General features: G+C 33.4%; 1 protein-coding gene across 2 annotated transcripts in view; it reads right to left on the bottom strand.

The window, feature by feature from the left end:
• LOC149566488 (protein EXECUTER 1, chloroplastic-like) overlaps positions 1-18,229 on the bottom strand; it is an 84,571-nt gene that overhangs the window by 11,376 nt on the left and 54,966 nt on the right. The gene's annotated exons all lie outside the window — the stretch shown is intronic.

An 18,229-nucleotide genomic window follows, 5' to 3' on the forward strand; every position in this document is an offset into this window, starting at 1 on the left:
GTTTTGGCACTAGGTACAATTCAAACTCAGGTATACACATTTAACAAGACTATCAGGTGGAAATGCTACCATTACACTATCGGCCGATCAAAGCCCCAAATCCTCTTGGAATGATTGCTCTTACATGAGAGGCAATGGTCTCCATTGCAGCAAGCTGCAGAAAGATGCTGTGTAAAGTTGTTTGCGACTTAAAGTTTTTGTGTGTCTTTGTCCCAAGGACAGTAGCTGATCTACATTGAAGGTCCGCTAAAGATAAATCACTAGAATTATGGTGCATTTGACTATAAAGTCAACTACTTGAATCATTTTGTAGGAATGCTGCAATTAAAAATTTGATGGATGAAGACCAAGGAGGATTGTGATAACTTACTATGGGTCTTTCCTTCTACAAATGAAGCCATATTGGTCACAAACCTAAAAGGTGTATTATTGCCTTTGTGTTAACTTGGTTGCGATACAAAAAATCCTTAATCTGACAATTTTACATCAGATCTGTGATGTGGGGAAAGTAAATATATCTTCAAAACCACGAGTCTTTCTTATTTCAAAATAGACTAGGATCTTGCTTAAGTGAGCCTCCCATATCAGATTTTGGCCCTCTGCCTCATGCAATACACATCAGTGCCCAAGATGAATCAAGAGTTTATCTTGCATGTGGTAATCTTAAATGGTCTTGAATTTATGAAATCCCTACAAGATATTTGTGCAAATCTAAACCAGATTTGTACAATTTTGGGCATGTCTTGGTCTCGTGTTCATGTGGGAGGCACAAGAATAAATTTAAACTAAAAATTTCCTCAAACAATCTACAATTGGACAGCCATTTCCGTTCTGCATGATTTGTAACTGGGATTGTTGAAGATATGAATACTGCTTTAAATGGTGCTTATTCTAGAACTTGTTTTCCAAAGAACTGCAAAAGTTTGTGATTTTATTGATAATGGTCTCCACTCTTGATATCCAATAGCGTAAATGTCTTCTAGGTCAAATTGAGTGAGCATTGCTCCAAATGCATGCTCCCATTGGCTGCTTCCAAACTCATTGAGGTCAATTGTGTAGTTACATTTGGTCACTGAAAAAGATTCTTTCTCTAGTTATAGCTACCCTTCACTGCTATCAATCAGCTTCTTAGATGTTTTGTCTTTTTCTGAGCAGAACATAAGGTAAAAGATTTCTTCAGATTCAAAAGAGACACTCCCATGTCAATATTAAAACTTGAAGTACTATTTTGTGAACTATTTTGTACATAAATAATTAGTTTTGAGGGTTGAAACATCCAATAGAAATGAACTAATTTGCCACATCAATTTTTGTTTCTCTGGTACAGGTCCAAGACTTATCAATTTCATAACTTTAGTGGCTCTCCACACAAAGATGCCCACTATAACACAAACACAAACATCCTCTACCTAAATTGCGAACACTAGAACATCCAAGAATTGAATTGAATATTTGTATCACAAACAAGACAACAGTTCATAAATCAAAGTACTCAAATATTGGTATGCAATGTTAAATTTGAAGGATTGCTGCAAAAGTAATAGCACTGCCATTATTTTTGGTATGTATTTTCCAATTTGCAGCAGTCTCTTATTTATATACAAAAGTGAGTAAAGAATAGACATGTCCCTTCATGGGACATGTCTATTTATTAATATTATCATAATCTTTTATATATATATATATATATATATATATATATATATATATATATATATATATATATATATATATATATATATATATATATATATATATATATATATATATATATATAAAATATTTTTTCTATAGTTTATCTAAGAGAAGCTACAAAACATTAACACTCCCTCTTAGCTAGAGAGGATAAACATATGACATATATTACGCCATTGGTAATATTGGGAATGACAAATTTTAAGGATATCTTTGATTAGAAGATATTCAACATTTTGATATCATGAGTATTGGTCTTCTAGAATATCAACATATGATATTCACCAATTACTCAAATAGGATTTTGATATCACATCTGATATCAAGAGTATTGGTCTCCCAAAATATCAACATTCGATAATCACCAAGTACTGAAATAAGATGTGATATCACATTTGATATCACGAGTATTGGCCTCCCAAAATATCATATGATATTCACCAATTACTCAAAAATAAGATTTGATATCACATCTGATATCAAGAGTATTGGTCTCCCAGAATATCAATGATATTCACCAAATACTCAAAAATAAGGTTTGATATCACATCTCATATCAAGAGTATTGGCCTCCTACAATATCAATGATATTCACCAAATACTCTGAGTATTGGTCTTCTAGAAAGTTGAGATGCAAGACATTCACCATTTACTCAATTTATTTGATCTCATAATACAAGTTATTGTAAGATGGTCACCTTTACAACAACTTTTCCAAATACAAGTGACTTCATTTGGAAGTCGTCACTTCCTCGTGATGTATAGAGGGGGTAGGCCCATTAAAATCACATAGCCACGAGGTATATTCATGAATCACAATCCTCATGACTACTACAATTTATTGATCGTTGGAGAATCCATCTCAATATGGTTTACTCCCTCTGAATCAATATAACCGAGATCACCAAAGGTTGACTGGATCATATCCTCTATCTACTCCCTCTGTTTGCCTCTAATGAAATGACAGGCTCCCTCTGAATCTCAATCTCCCTCTTTTCCCTGCAAGAACATTCTCGGAGGAAAAGATTAAGGCAAATAGTAATAAATACTCATCTCATATGAATCAAATCATAAAAATTTCTAATACTTATCTAGACATAAACAAGTTATCTCAGATTTGTGATAGCTCATTCTACTATTTAATATTATTCATAACATAAATTATTGAATAGCTTATTTGGATTAATATATATTTCCCTTTAAAACATCATTCTTAATATATATGCAATTATATAAATATGCTCCTACATATAAACATATTATATAAGGTGAAAGTTTTTAAAAGAAGAAAAAAAAAATCGTACCCTACCTTTTGTACTGCATAATAGATTTATTTATTTTAATATTTAACAAATATTATATCACATTAATTTTATTATTTTGTTCTTTTCTATTTTATACATATATATACGTGTGTGTGTGTGTGTGTGTGTGTGTGTGTGTGTGTATATTTCATAGGCAAATATATCCTATCTCCATATATATATACACTATTTGCAATATGAAAAATATATGTTCAATAAAATATATTCATTTTGATACTCCCTTATACTTACTTGGTTTGTGGGGAGATCCCAACTTAAGCAATTCTGTATGTCTCTAACTCACTTCTGTATGAATAAATACTAAGTTGCCGGTTTGGATTATTGTACAAATGCGGGTTCGAGATTCGGGTTTGAAATTCATCTAAATTTTTTTGGGATTGGATTCGGTTCGTTTTGGGTTCATCCATACAAAAATACATGTTTTTTTAAAAATATGTATGTGTGTGTATATATATGCAACAAAAAATAAATCCATACTTGAATCTGCTAATAGTAAAGCAACATAGCGAAATACACCACCAAATTTATGTTTTAGTACAATAGGACATTAATTGCATCATTTAGCCATACATACAACTTGATACACTTGCTTGGTCACATGCATGGAACATATTTCTAAATCAAGGAGACAGTTTCATAATGAAAGGAATTGTCAAAAGATAAGTGCAGTTACTGAATTTTTATGTTTTATTGGTTAGAGCATTTCTAACCAGGCTATATCAAAAGTTGAGATACAAATTTGAAGTCCCGGATTCAAAGATATCATTTCTTTTTAAAGACATTCCTCTATAATCATCAATTTAGATGTCACCTATTGTCAATTTGGTTTTCCTTTATAAACGAGTTTCCATTTTCATATACAAATGCCTAAATGACATATAAACATCTTTTTTGGTCTTTTTAGTGGTCACAATAGGATTGGGAGGTCAAAAAAACACTTTAAAAGTCTTAAAAAAAATGTTCCGAGACCAAATTCAGCCCAGGTCTAGATAGCAAATTCTACCCGATTCCTCTGACAGAATTTGCAGCAAATTCGTAGCTTTGCAAGAGAATTTGGAGAGAATTTGACAAGGACTAGACTTTATACAGAATTGAACCAGACTTCAAGGGTTGCTGGAGAGAATCTGGTAACTTAGAATAAATACCTTGCAATGCTGGTATAATTGATATAGGATGCTAATTTGCTAAGCTCCCCTCACATTGTAACAGTAATAATAATATTACCTGATATGCATTTGCTAATACGATTTCCACCATAGTCTCAAACTTTATGCATATTCCTTAATGCGATTGACAAGAAATTGCCTTCTCTGAAATCAATCGCAAACTGAACTATCCAATTTGCTGCACCAAACAACAAATTCTATCCATCGTAGCTTTTCAAATTTTGATCAAACCACCACAACACATAATACATGTTGAGTTCAGGTTTCAAGGAATACATAATAATATTATTACCCATGATAAGAATGTTTGTAAAACCCGAAAGATATTTTTCAGGTGAATATTGTCAACCAGTAGTATACATAATTGCCCCTTGAAGATGATATTTATTCTCCAGACTCCAACGAGCACACACTTGGCTCTACAAGATCTTTCATTCCCAATAGCAATAATAACCTAATTGGTAAGTCTTCGGTGACATGTGGGGAGGAATCAATTTATATTTCATTCGAAAGTGGGCACCAAAAGAAAAACACTTGAATTCTCCATCAGAATCTATGAAACCTAACAAAACTTCAACCATGTTTATTAAAACACAAATATGTGTCTTCATTCAATTTCAGAGACATATTGACGATGTGTATCCTAGACATTCGAACTTGCTCTGATACCATGTTAAATTTGAAGAATTGCTGCAAAAGTAATAGCACTGCCATTATTTTTGGTATGCACTTTCCAATTTGCAGCAATCTCTTATTTTTATATAAAAGCAAGTAAAGAGTAGACATGTCCCTATTCATTAATATAATCACAATCTTACAGTTATGTTATCTCTAGAATATATATATATATATATATAATTTTATTTTTTTATTTTTTTCCTACAGTTTCTCTGAGAGAAGCTACAAAACATTAACATGCAAAGATACAAAAACCCAATCTAACAAAAAGCTCAATCGTAGAGTTGCAATTATTGATAATATATGTTCAATAAGTGAAATCAGAGTCCAGACACACAAGATTATATGAATTGAGCATATAAATGATAATATTGCATTAAATACAACTACAACACACACAGAGAGCTTGAACAATAGACTTCTGTACAAATTCTGAAACAATTAGCATTAGTGCATCTAAAAATCAACACCATGTATATAAGGCTTGAAAGTACAACTTTATATAATTGCACCTTTCTAAACATCAAATTGCTTTCAAAAGAAAAGTTGCAGCTCTGAATTAAGCTCATCAGCTTAATAAAGCTCATCCTGTAAAACTACACTCATCTGAAATAAAAAATTACTCATACGCGTATATAAAATAACTTTCTCTAAACCATGTTGATTCCAGTGTTAGAAATAGTCTAACAATAACAGTCAACACACTTCCCAAACAACAATAATCACTATGAAGATTCCATCAGTTGATCTGATGGTGAAGTGTGAATCCTGGATGATCATTCCTTTCTTCAAACATAATATGAACACTCTGACCACAAGTTTCAATTCATTTGGTTCCAATCATGCAATAATTTGAAATCTCGAGTCATGAACATTCAACAGTTTGTCATTCGTAGCAAATCAACTTCTCATACTTGTTGATTCAGGATCTCTGATAGGAACAAGTGATATAATAATTGATGGAATATGCTAGACTCATATTTACTTACCAATCTGATTCTGTGACTGTGATTGCTCTGATTGTGCAGATCTTTGGGACTCTGTACTCACTGAAGGAGGACGGGCTTGCTGTAATCAATGTCTTGCTTGCAGATATAATCGCTATGACTGAATAATGATCCCAGTCTTTATTGTTGTAGTAATCATCGAGTCTGAGAATGCCTTGTGATTGATTCCAGACTGCTAATAACTCCTGGGATATATAAGTGTGGTAATATGTCTCCGTAGAGACATCATCTACGTAGCCAATGGCCGCATGGGGTTATGTCCCTATGTGGACATGATACTAAGCCATAAGTAATCTTAATTCGGTAGTTAACAATCTCACCCGATAACCATTCAGTGCACAGTTTCATTTGTATCTACTTATAACAAGAGCCGGATATGACAAGTAAAGTCACTTATAAATAATCAAACATATATATATAATTCTTATTAGTAATATAGACAATGTTCATTCAAATGCTTAGTATCACTTCGACTGGTGCTATACATCAACGCTCCCTCTTAGCAAGGGAGAAGTGACAAAACTTTAAGAGATCAGTATTAAGGATACCTAGATTCTATATACAATACATTATCTGACTTTAACGCTCTGAAATAGTGACTTGTCAAATAATTACAATCACCATGTTATGAACACTATCATAACATATATTATGATCTCTAATTGTCCAGACTCCAAACCAATATCTAGAGTAATCATAATGCATTCGTTATCAATGACTTTTGGCATATCCGGAAGAAAACTATCATAATACTAGGCCTATCATTTGTAAGATCATTACCTTACAAAGATTACCTTCTAAATATATGTCTCTAAAAGATCGTCATTACATATATGATGCAACTATTCAACTTAGAAGCATAAACAAACATATAAATTGAAACTTAAGTTCAATATTCAAAAATTACAATTTGATCATATCAAGTTTACCTCTGAAATATTCCAATTTAACATTGGCAAGAGGTTCAGTAAGGATATATGTTGTTTGCTCATTAATCTTGATATACCATATCTCTGATTCAAAAACTGAATTTATAGATAACTGATTTATCTGAGTACAACATTGCATATATCACTTATGTATTCGAACTTTGGAATGTATCACTCTCTCTCTGATTCCTCACTTTGGGATTCTCTTTTAAATTCATCCACTTTATCTTTGTTCAACAACTTAAAATGCAAGATTTTCATCCTTTTCATACTTAACTTCTGCTAGGCTTGAATTTTCTCCCGTTTCGGACAAAAGTTATGAGTGCGACCAAATTTGTCACATTTGAAGCATTGTACTTTGGACCAATCTCTTTTCTTGTATGATTTGTTGAATTCCTTGTTGTCTTGATGAATTCCCTTTCTTTTTCCCTTATTATTGGTATTGGCTTGAAGAGCTTGAAATTCTCCCTCTTGATTTGAAATGATTCCTCTCGTAATTAATCTTGACTCTTATTGAGTGCATTCATTTTTGAGTAGTTCAAACTTAGGAAGATCTGGTCAAGAACTTAGTCCATGAATAAATGTCTCCCAAGATAGTGGTAGTCATTTTAGGGCTATGATGCTAAGTTCTTTGTCATCTACTTCATTTCCAATGGTTGCAAGTTGATCTTTCAATTCTAAGATTCTTAGGAAATAGGACGTAGCAGTTTCTGCATTCTTCATCTTGACATATAGTAGATCTTGCTTCAATGTTAGCAATCTGCTTGTGTTATTAATTTCGAAAGTATTCTTTATAATGGAAAACATCTCAAAAGCAATTTTAAGACAAGATATAGAAGGAAGAATACGATCCTTCACTGAGTCTATAATACTTTTCATGGCCTTGTTGTTGTGCCTTTTTTCATGTCGTTTTATCTGGATCATCTTCAGGTATTGATTTGTTTGATTCTATGTACTCTTCTAACTCCATTTCTCTAAGTACTATTGTGACTCGAATTTTCCAAGATGAAAAGTTTGATGCCCCCTCAAGTCTATCCTCTAATCTTACATGATTAACCATTTTGAATTTGACGATAGAATTTAATATTGACAAATCTGAGTTTTTATTTTAATTCTAGAAAATATATATTCCTATTAGGATGGCTCTGATGTAAAGTTTATGGTATAAATCAGACTGAGATAATACCTTGTATTGCTTGCTAAAGATGATCTTCTATAATTCAGACTCATATGAAGTGTTCCCAATAGTATAAATACTATTATGAATATGTTTTATCTCTACAATAATTCGGATAGGGCTCAATTGCTAAAGGAGAAGACCATATATTATTCATGTGTCCTTTATCCACAAACATACCCTATATAAATATTACAACCAAAGGGCATGTCCCTATCTAGGTTGGCCCTGAATGTTCTCTTTAAAATCGGCGACTTTACAAGGAGACATATGTTAATACATTAAACTAACCAAGATGATTTAGTTAATCCTTAACTATGTTGCCCAAAGGAGACGCCAATACCTATTAAGGAGAAGACAATTACTTATAGGCTTTACTTCCAAAGGGATTGAATGCATTCTCAGATCTGTACGATCTATAGAATCAGATCAATATGAGATCGAAGTTACAGAATTAACACTCCCTCTTAACTTGATAATTATACTGAGAGATAACATATATAGCATCATCAATTAAGATGAATAAGCATAGATTGATACTCTATATTTATCTCAATCTTCTAAGCATGTGGTATCATTGAACACATAATACTATGTCATATTACTATACCTGTGATATGACTTATACTTGTGATAACAGTATTGCATGGAATGCAATATATAGGATAAAATCTGAAGAATGATTAAATTCTTCCTTTATCTAAGTTGTGACTCATAGGTACTGGTAGGCCTATATCACAATATGATCCTAAGTTAAGATCTACCAGAACATAGGATAAAATCTGGAGAATGATTAGATTCTTCATTTATCCAAGTTGTGACTCATAGACATAGACATGTCTACATCACAACATGATCTTAAACTCATCTAGATCTGACAGTAGTTCTCTACTATTCAGCACATTATCTAAGAGATTGTCATCTCTCATTATGTTTTTTATACAAGTGTTCATTATCTCAGAGATCGTCACCTCTTAAATAATGAATACAAATGGAGCCCATAACAATCAATAGCCTAACAATAATAATTTTAATTCAAAGTTATTAATAATTAAAGAATACAAATGTATTACAATTCAACCATACCAAGTCTTTTCATGAAGTGATCTATCTTCACTCGAGAGAGAGGTTTGGTAAGAATATCTGCTATCTGATTTGCAGTGCAAATGTATTCTAATTTTACAATATTCCTATCTACCATATCTCTTACATAATGGTAAGGAATTTCAATATGCTTGGACTTGTCATGAAAAACTCAATTCACAGAAAGCTTGATGGAACTCTGATTATTGCAATGAATAATAGTAAGATTTATGGGTTGACCAAATAATCCCACAAGTAACTTTTTGAGCCAAATTGCTTCCCGAAAGGCCATTGTTACGGCAATGTATTCTGCTTCTGTGGAACTCTGTGCTACTGATGCCTGCTTTCTACATATCCAAGATATCATCGCTGAGCCTAAACTGAAAAAACATCTTGAAGTGCTTTTCCTATTAGTAACACTTCCAGCCCAATCTGAGTCTATGTACTCATGTAAGTCCAAGTCAACTTTTTCATGCTTGAGCCCAAGATTAAGAGTGCCTTATAAGTATCTCATGATATGTTTGACTACAACTAGGTGAATCTCCCTTGGCTCACACATAAACTGTCTTGAGGCATTAACAACATAGCAAATATCAAGTCTTGTATTTACCAAGTACATAAGAGACCCAATCATCTGTCTGTAAAGAGTAGAATCTATGGAGGGTGATTCTACAGCTGCTTCCTTAAGTGTGTGTAGATTAGTCTCTATTGGAGAAGACATAGGTCTATAGTTCCACATTCCAAATCTCTTCAAGATGTCTAATGTATACTTTCCTTGATTAAGTATGATGCTATTAGAATTTTGTCATACTTCCAGTCCCAAAAAGTAATGAAGGAGTCCTAAATCTTTCATTTCAAATTCTTTGATTAGATCTTTTTTGCATTGACCTATAAGATGATCACCACCTGTTATTAGTAAATCATAAACATATAGTATCAAAATTATCATATCATCTTTATCCTTTTTATAATAGAGATTTAGATCAACTTCATTCTTGGAGAATCATAAACTGGAGAGATACTTATCAATTCTTTCATACCATGCCCTTGAAGCCTGTTTAAGCCCATAGAGAGCTTTCTTGAGCCTACATACAAAGACTTTAGGGTTATGAGTTTCAAATCTTTCAGGTTGTTCCAAATATACCTCTTATGTAATTTTTCCATTCAGAAATGTTGTTTTTACATCTATCCGATGTACTTTCTATCCCTTCAATGTTGCAATAGCTAGGACTGCTCCTACAGAGGTGTATCTGGCAACTAGAACAAAGGTTTCTTCATAATCAATTCCCTACTAAGAGAAAACTCTGGCTATGAATCTGGCTTTATATTTTTCAATGCTACCATCCACAGTATGCTTAATTTTAAATATCCACTTAGAAGAAACAACCGATTTTCCTTCAAGCCTTGGGACAATTTCCCAAACATCATTCTTAATAATGGATTGGTATTCTTCAGTCATAGCATCCTTCCAAGTTGTATGTTTAATAGCATCTGAAAAATTAGTTGGTTCTAATTTAAATAAATCACTCATGTTTGCTACATAACTAGAAAATCTTTTAGGTCCTTTGTTTCCTCTGAAGGTTTAAGGTTCCAGATGGTACAACGAAGTCTTGTGCTTCCTCCACAATCTTAATAGCCCAAAGTGATCTTTTCTTAAGATTCTGAGTTCCCTCAAGATTAAGATTTTGAATTTCATCTTCATTTTCTTCAATGTTCTCCCTTTGAGACTCAGATTCATGATTTTCTTCAGAACTAGGTAAATGTGTTGAATCTTCAGAACTTAGGGCTCTTTTCAATGCTAAATCTTCTTCAAATATTATATCCCTACTAAATTCAATGTTTTTCTGACCAAGTATGGAAATTCTATATGCTTTAGATGTTTCACTATACCCGACAAAAATACCTTTCCTCCCAAAGGGTTTTAACTTAGTTCTCTTTTCTTTTGGAACATGTATATATACTGAGCACCCAAATATCCTAAGATGGCTTATATTAGGTTTAATCTTAGTAAAGACTTCTTCAAGAGTTTTATCTCTAAGATGGGAGTGAGAACTTCTGTTTTGAATATAGACAGTTGTACAAGAGGCTTCTGCCCAAAGATAATATTCTAAATTTTGATCAAATATCATAACTCTTGCTACTCTATAATTGTTCTATTCTTCCTTTCTGCCACCCCGCTTTGCTGTGGGTTATAAGGAACAGTACTCCCTCTTAATTCCTACTTCTTTACAAAACTCTTTAAACAACTCTGAAGTATATTCCCCTCCATTATCAATCCTAAGAGTTTTAATTTTGTGTCCTAGTAAATTTTCAATTAGGGTTTTGAATTCTTTAAATCTCTTAAAGATTTCCTCTGATTCTTTACATTTTAAGAAATAGATCCAAGTTTTCCTAGAGAAGTCATCTATAAAAAGTATATAATACCAGAATCCTACAACAGAAGGAACAGAAATAGGTCCACATGAATCTGAGTGGACTAATTCCAAAACATTGTTAGTTTTTCTAGTGCTATCATGAAATGGACTTTTGGTGTTCTTACCCAGAGTGCATCCTTTGCATATGCTTGAATGATCTTTATTCAACTTAGGTAATCCAGTTACCATCTTCTCCATAGTTGATAATGCTTTGAAATTTAGATGTCCTAACCTTTTGTGCCATATTTTGTTTATATCAACAGCTTCATGAATTAAGGCTTGAATAGGTTAAACTAGGTTCTATATTTAATTCATATAAGAATCCCTTTCTTTGACCAATCAACTTTGATTTCTTGAATGAAGAGTTCTTAGACAAGGTTATAACTTTACCATCCATGAATGCAACATTATGTCCATCTTCAAGTGTTGTAACAGAAATTAAATTCCATTTTATTCGAAGTACACAAAGTACTCTTTTGAGATGTAGAGAAATACCTTACTTCAATTTCAAGGTACAATTCCCAACATCCTTTGACTGAATGAGAGGAATTATCACCGATGGTAACTTTGTCATTAACTACTTCTAATATTGAATTTAGTACTTCTTTGTATCCTACAATGTGTTGAGATGATCCACTATCAATTATCCATGCTTTGCTTGATACTTCATTTGATAGTGCAAAATACAATACACAATTCTCAGAATCATAGTTTTCTTCTTTCCTGGTAACATTTGTACAGTTTACTTGCTGCTTTGTATTCTCAGAGCAATTAGATCTATAGTGTCCAAATTTTTCACATCTGAAGCATTTTATTTTGGATAAATCTTTCTTAGGTTTGTCATTTCTTTGATTTCCCTTCTTCTTGGAGTGCTTCTTCTTACCTTTATAGGAATTTGTGCTAAGAACATGAAGTTCTTCATCTTCAATTTTCAATTTTTCTCTTTTCTTAGGTTTCCTAGATTTTTCTTGCAGGCAATCTCCTTTAAGTCTATTAAAGTCTAGAAGATTGTCTCTAGCACTTACTCCTTGTGAGAATGTTTCCCATGAATCTAGTAACCCATCTACAGCCATAAGTGTTAGCTCCTTGTCTTTAATTATGGTCCCTCTACTTGCAAGTTCGTCTCTTAGACTAGCCACCCTTAAGAAGTATGAGTTCATAGATTCTCCCTTCTTTATCTGTATATGATTTAGTTGCCTTTTTAGTGCAAGGGTTCTAGTCACATTGGTAACCTCATATGCATTTAATAATGCATTCATCATATGAAATGTTGTTTGATGTTTCAATAGCATAGGTACTATTTCATTTTTCTCTCCATCTAATATGATTTGCATGGCTTTCCTATTTCCTTTACTCCGAATAGTTTTATTAGGTTCAACATCAAGTTGCTTTGATGCTTTATCAACAAACTGTTTCACATCATTGTCTTCAAGAATCGTCATAATTCTGAATGTCCAAGCAACGAAGTGTTCTTTTCCATCAAACCTGTCCTCGGGTTTGATTGTGCTTGCCATTGAAGATAGAAGGATGTTGCTAGATATTTAAAGTCTGATTGTCAATTTGTAGAGCCTAGGTTCGACTACCAGAGCTCTAATACCAGGTAAAGTTTCTACAAATTCTGCTATAAATCAGATAGATATAATACCTTGTATTTCTTGCTGAAGATGATCTTCTATAATTCAGACTTTTATGAAGCGTTACCAATAGCATAAATACTATTCTAAAAATGTTTTATCTCTGCAATTATTCGGATAGGGCTCAATTGCTAAAGGAGCAGACCTTATATTATTCGTGTGTCCTTTATCCACAAACATAACCTATATAAGTATTACAACCAAAGGGCATGTTCCTAGAAGGGACATGTCCCTATCTAGGTCAGCCCTGAATTGTTCTCTTTAAAATCGATGACTTTACAAGGAGACATATGTTAATACATTAAATTAACCAAGATGATTTAGTTAATCCTTAACTATGTTGCCCAAAGGAGACGCCGATACCTATTAAGGAGAAGACAATTACTTATAGGCTTTACTTCCAAATGGATTGAGTGTATTCTCAGATCTGTACGATCTGTATAATCAGATCAGTATGAGATCGAAGTTACAGAATTAACATCTGATACCATGTTGATTCAGGATCTCTGATAGGAACAAGTCATATAATAATTGATGGAATATGCCAGACTCAGATTTACTTACCAATCTGATTCTGCGACTATGCTTGCTCTGATTGAGCAGATCTTTGGGACTGTGTATTCACTGAAGGAGGACAGGCTTGCTGTAATTAATGTCTTGCTGGCAGATATAATCGCTATGACTGAATAATTATCGCAGTCTTTATTGTTGTAGTAATTGTTAAGTCTGACAATGCCTTGTGATTGTTTCAAGACTGCTGATAACTCCTAGGATATATATGTGTGGTAACATGTCTCCGTAGAGGCCACGTAGGGTCATGTCCCTACATGGACATAATACTATGCCATGAGTAATCGTAATTCGGTAGTTAACAATCTCACCCAATAACCATTCGGTGCACAATTTCATTTGTCTCTACTTATAACAAGAGCCCGATATGACAAGTAAAGTCATTTATAAATAATCAAACATATATATATAATATTCTTATCAGTCATATAAACAATGCACATTCAAATGCTTAGTATCACTTTGACTGATGCTATACATCGACAATACTTTGCCATACCCACTCTTCAAACCCAACAATTTTCCATAACTTTCCATCATCTTATCTATTTTTCCTCCACTGAAATATGTGGCACTTGCCAGGTCTTCACATGCTTGGTGAGGTCTCTTTTCAACTAATCTTTCTCCCTTATGGTATGTTTTACATCCTTAGGAAAACAAAAGATGAAACCTAGGAACAAACTAACCCCATATTTCATTACATCTAGTTTATTCATCGTTCTCTTTTAAAAAAACGTGCATGGGAAAAATACCAAGGCTTATTAAAATTTCAGATTCAATGTCAGCCTTATTATCCACCTTAGCAATATCCGTTTCCCATTCTTTATGGTCTTTCTCAATCTCTTTTGTTGATTGCCCAATCGTCTTCTCCTATGCATCCAAGCTACTACACAGCTTTCACTAAATTATCAATTGATTTCACCCTCCCTCCATACAATTGTTTGATCCAAGACTTTTTTGTCCCTCTGCGTGGTGCACTCTTACCAAGTTGCAGTCCCCTGTAATCTTTAACAACTGGCGGGACTAGATATGTGCATAGGTTTGACTGTTCAGGTCCTCAATATAGGTTGTCAAATATCTATTCTATTCTATTCTGTTGTATCAATTCAGCCTTGTCCTTTCCATCGCTCTTATCTTCTGAATTTTTCTGAAGATGTTGTACCAAGTAGGTTGAGATCTAGTTGCCCTGTGTCCTTCCTAAAGGAGTTTCCCTGCTGATGCAGAAGTGGTTGCAAATCTTGGACATTCATTGGGTGAATCAAGAGATATTTCCATAAAGGCATTTCCCTAGTCATCTCTTCTAACACAACTTGGGTCCTTGCCTTATTTGTTAGAACCTTAAGCAAGGATAATGAACAGATTTTACAATGTCATGTCTTCTCAATTAGTAACTGCATTTTAATGATAGTGACAACATCTTACAGCATTTAGTTGGTTTTAAACACATCAAGGTTACAAAAATAAACAAACAGCACCCTCAACGGATGAAATGGAGTAAATGATGCTAGTCACAAGAGCGAACAAGGTCATTCAAGTGGAAGCACAAAAAAATCACAACCCGGAAGTATCAAGGCCTTCTGCTGCAAGTAGATGATCACAGGGTTCAGCATGAATGGTTGATCTCTAATGAGCCCTTTCATTTCCATCAATAACCCCAGAATGTTATGTATATCATACTGGCAAAATAATTGACTTCGTGAGAAGATTCACACTCTACCCAACTTTGACAATATAGTTAGTATCATAGAAGCGAAAATCATTTTGAGAAAAAATAGGCAAAGCAATAGAGTAGGATTTTTTGAAAAAATCGGGAAAAATTAGAGATAAAATCGTTAAATAATCAGATTTGCTAAAAAGGTAAAACTTTAAGTTAAACAGTTATTTTTCTTTCCTTTAAATTAAGGGGCATTTCCACATCATAGATATATTGTAAGTAAATAAAAGAAAGTATAGAGCTAACTAGTAGATTGTACAGAATAGATGATCATTATTTATAATTTTATATAGATATCACTGATTTCATTGCACAAAACATACCACAATAGCATAAAAGATAACTAAATGGAGATAATTGTCAAATATCAATTACAATATAGTTTGTGACTTTGTACAAAGTCAAACCTATAAACTAAGTACAAAGTTCCAAAAACTGAAAAGTAGGCAATGGCGTGCTAGGCCATGTTGATTAAATTGAGAAACATTTGCACTCCTTAGTGGTAAACTACTCAATTTTATCCAGGAACATAAGGTCTAAAGGAAACATGAGAAGAGACTTTCCCATCAAGTAGAAAATTAAAATTCTGAAGTTTACTGACGCATTTCCTGATATCTTACTAAAAGGATATCCATAGAAGGTTTGAAGAAAAGGTCAAACACAGAATACAATATTAAACACCTCTAGTTTTGACAAAATTAAAATATTGAATTGTACATTTCCTGAAATGCTATGGGTGCTAACTCAGGCCCATTCCAAAAGAAGTATGAGAGCTTAAGTTGGCTAATTAACAATCCTCTCTCATCCTGCAATTATCTTCTAGAGGCTTAATGCATTTCTATAAGTCCCATAGGAAAAAGGCTTTAATGTAATTGGTATTATCTTCTTTTTGTTGATTATAATTACAAAACTTAGAATTTTATCATAATTGACATATTTCTGATGTTGACGTGGAAAATTATAAATGATCATGACTGACTCCACATGATGTGTTTTACTGCATAATAGGTGAGTATTTACATAATAAAATATAATAACAAAAACAAATACAAAAATATATATAACAGAGACAAAAATTTACAACTAACCACTGCCATTTTGTAAGCTAATATATACTATAGATTAACTCTATAACAAACAAAATAAAATTTATTGAGAAAAATGAATTCCCAACCTTGCAAAAATTTGATTGGAGTCTGGAGTCGATGGACTTTTCTCTCGCCACAAATGCAAACAAGTAAGCTGAAAGCAACTGGACTCTCATGTAAACAGCAAATAAACAATTTTATCCCTCTATGGCTCCCACAAAAAACAAACGATTTAATCCTTGGCAAACAACGGCTCCCATGGAAAACAAATGATTTAATCCCTGTCTACAATAGACTCCCAAGACAACTGAAGATATGTCATTCAGGGGTCAAAGGAGACTTTCATTTGGTGTCATTTAGGTTTTCCTGGCAGCAAGTTTTTGCGCACCTTCAAACGATTAATTGTAAATTTTGTTATGATTAACCGTGATTTTATCATGATTAAATGCGACTTTTTTGGCCTAAGAATCATTGAATGTGTTGACCAATTTCTGGGGAAAAAATCGGGAGCGACCCCGCTTCAGGATTAATCGCAATTTTTTGGAGATTTTCACTTCACTGGTTAGTATCATCACTAGCATCTCCATGTGCGCAACAGCAGGCTTCTGTTCGAAATAGGTCATTAAAAGCATATGACCAATCTCTTCAACACACAGCAATGGAGGTTCCACAACATTGCCAAAAATTATGTGTTCCAGCTCCTTTATGCATTTGGGCCTCATTTTCCCCATCATATAACCAATCTAGGAAATCTTTGTTTAAGTCTCCGTTTGTCAAAGTTGTTTAATTATTATTCTCCATGATCCCTCATGAGCCTATCCTACATTGGAAGCTGCAAAGTTCCAAAAAATTAATGTTTTGGTGTTTACGGTCCTTTGTGTGATTGTGGGCAATGTTCTGAGGTTTCAGTGTTTCACATCCCTCTACTAGTTTCCTCCAACCCCACCCTTCCCCTTCTTCCTGTTAGAGATTCAGACTTTTCCCATTCTGACATGCATTTCCTCCAACCCCACTCCAACATTTTAAACAAAGTTACTTTTTGAAGTTGGGTCACTGCTTTACTTGCATCATTTATGTAATTATGCTTAATAGAGGTTATATATGCAGTACATCAGTACTTGATCTAGCGACAAACTCTTGAGGCCAAGGGTACTTTGGATACTAATTCAGTTTTTTCAGTCTGTCTATGTCTCATTGTATTTAAATCTTGTTAAATATTACTTCTAGGAAGACCCCCTGCATCCATCCGAGCCTAAAGTGAAGGAAAGACAATTCACTCTCATCAATTGGGCCTGTCATCACTCAATTTTTGTTGATAAACTCGTCTATCTTCATGAACAATATATCCCTGATCTTGAAATGGACTGATCCTATCTAGAAATGAAAGCGGCAATTTTGGGACTTAACACCACTGCTGGTTCAAAGTTAAACACCTACTTCTAGGTCTCAACAGTGCATAATGTTTCTTGCTTCAGTCCATAGCTGTTTTCAAGCAAATTATGCTAGTAGATACTAGATTTGAAAGGTTAAGAATGCTTTGGAACAAATATTCTACCTTCCAGTATTATCATTTAAGAGACTTGTCTTGCAATCTTCTAGACCAGCTCAAGCTTCCCAGACATTAAAGTCATATGTACCTAGAGTTGTCTGCATTTGTTGGTCATTACTTTCTCAGCCTTTTCCCTGGCTTAAATCAATCTTTCTCATTCTTGGATCAGGTTTAAATTTTTAATAGAATTCTAAACCTCT

This window comes from Cupressus sempervirens, chromosome 3, assembly GCF_028749045.1.
Source record: "Cupressus sempervirens isolate cs-2001-9-10 chromosome 3, ASM2874904v1, whole genome shotgun sequence".
In the NCBI taxonomy this organism is placed as follows: domain Eukaryota; kingdom Viridiplantae; phylum Streptophyta; class Pinopsida; order Cupressales; family Cupressaceae; genus Cupressus; species Cupressus sempervirens.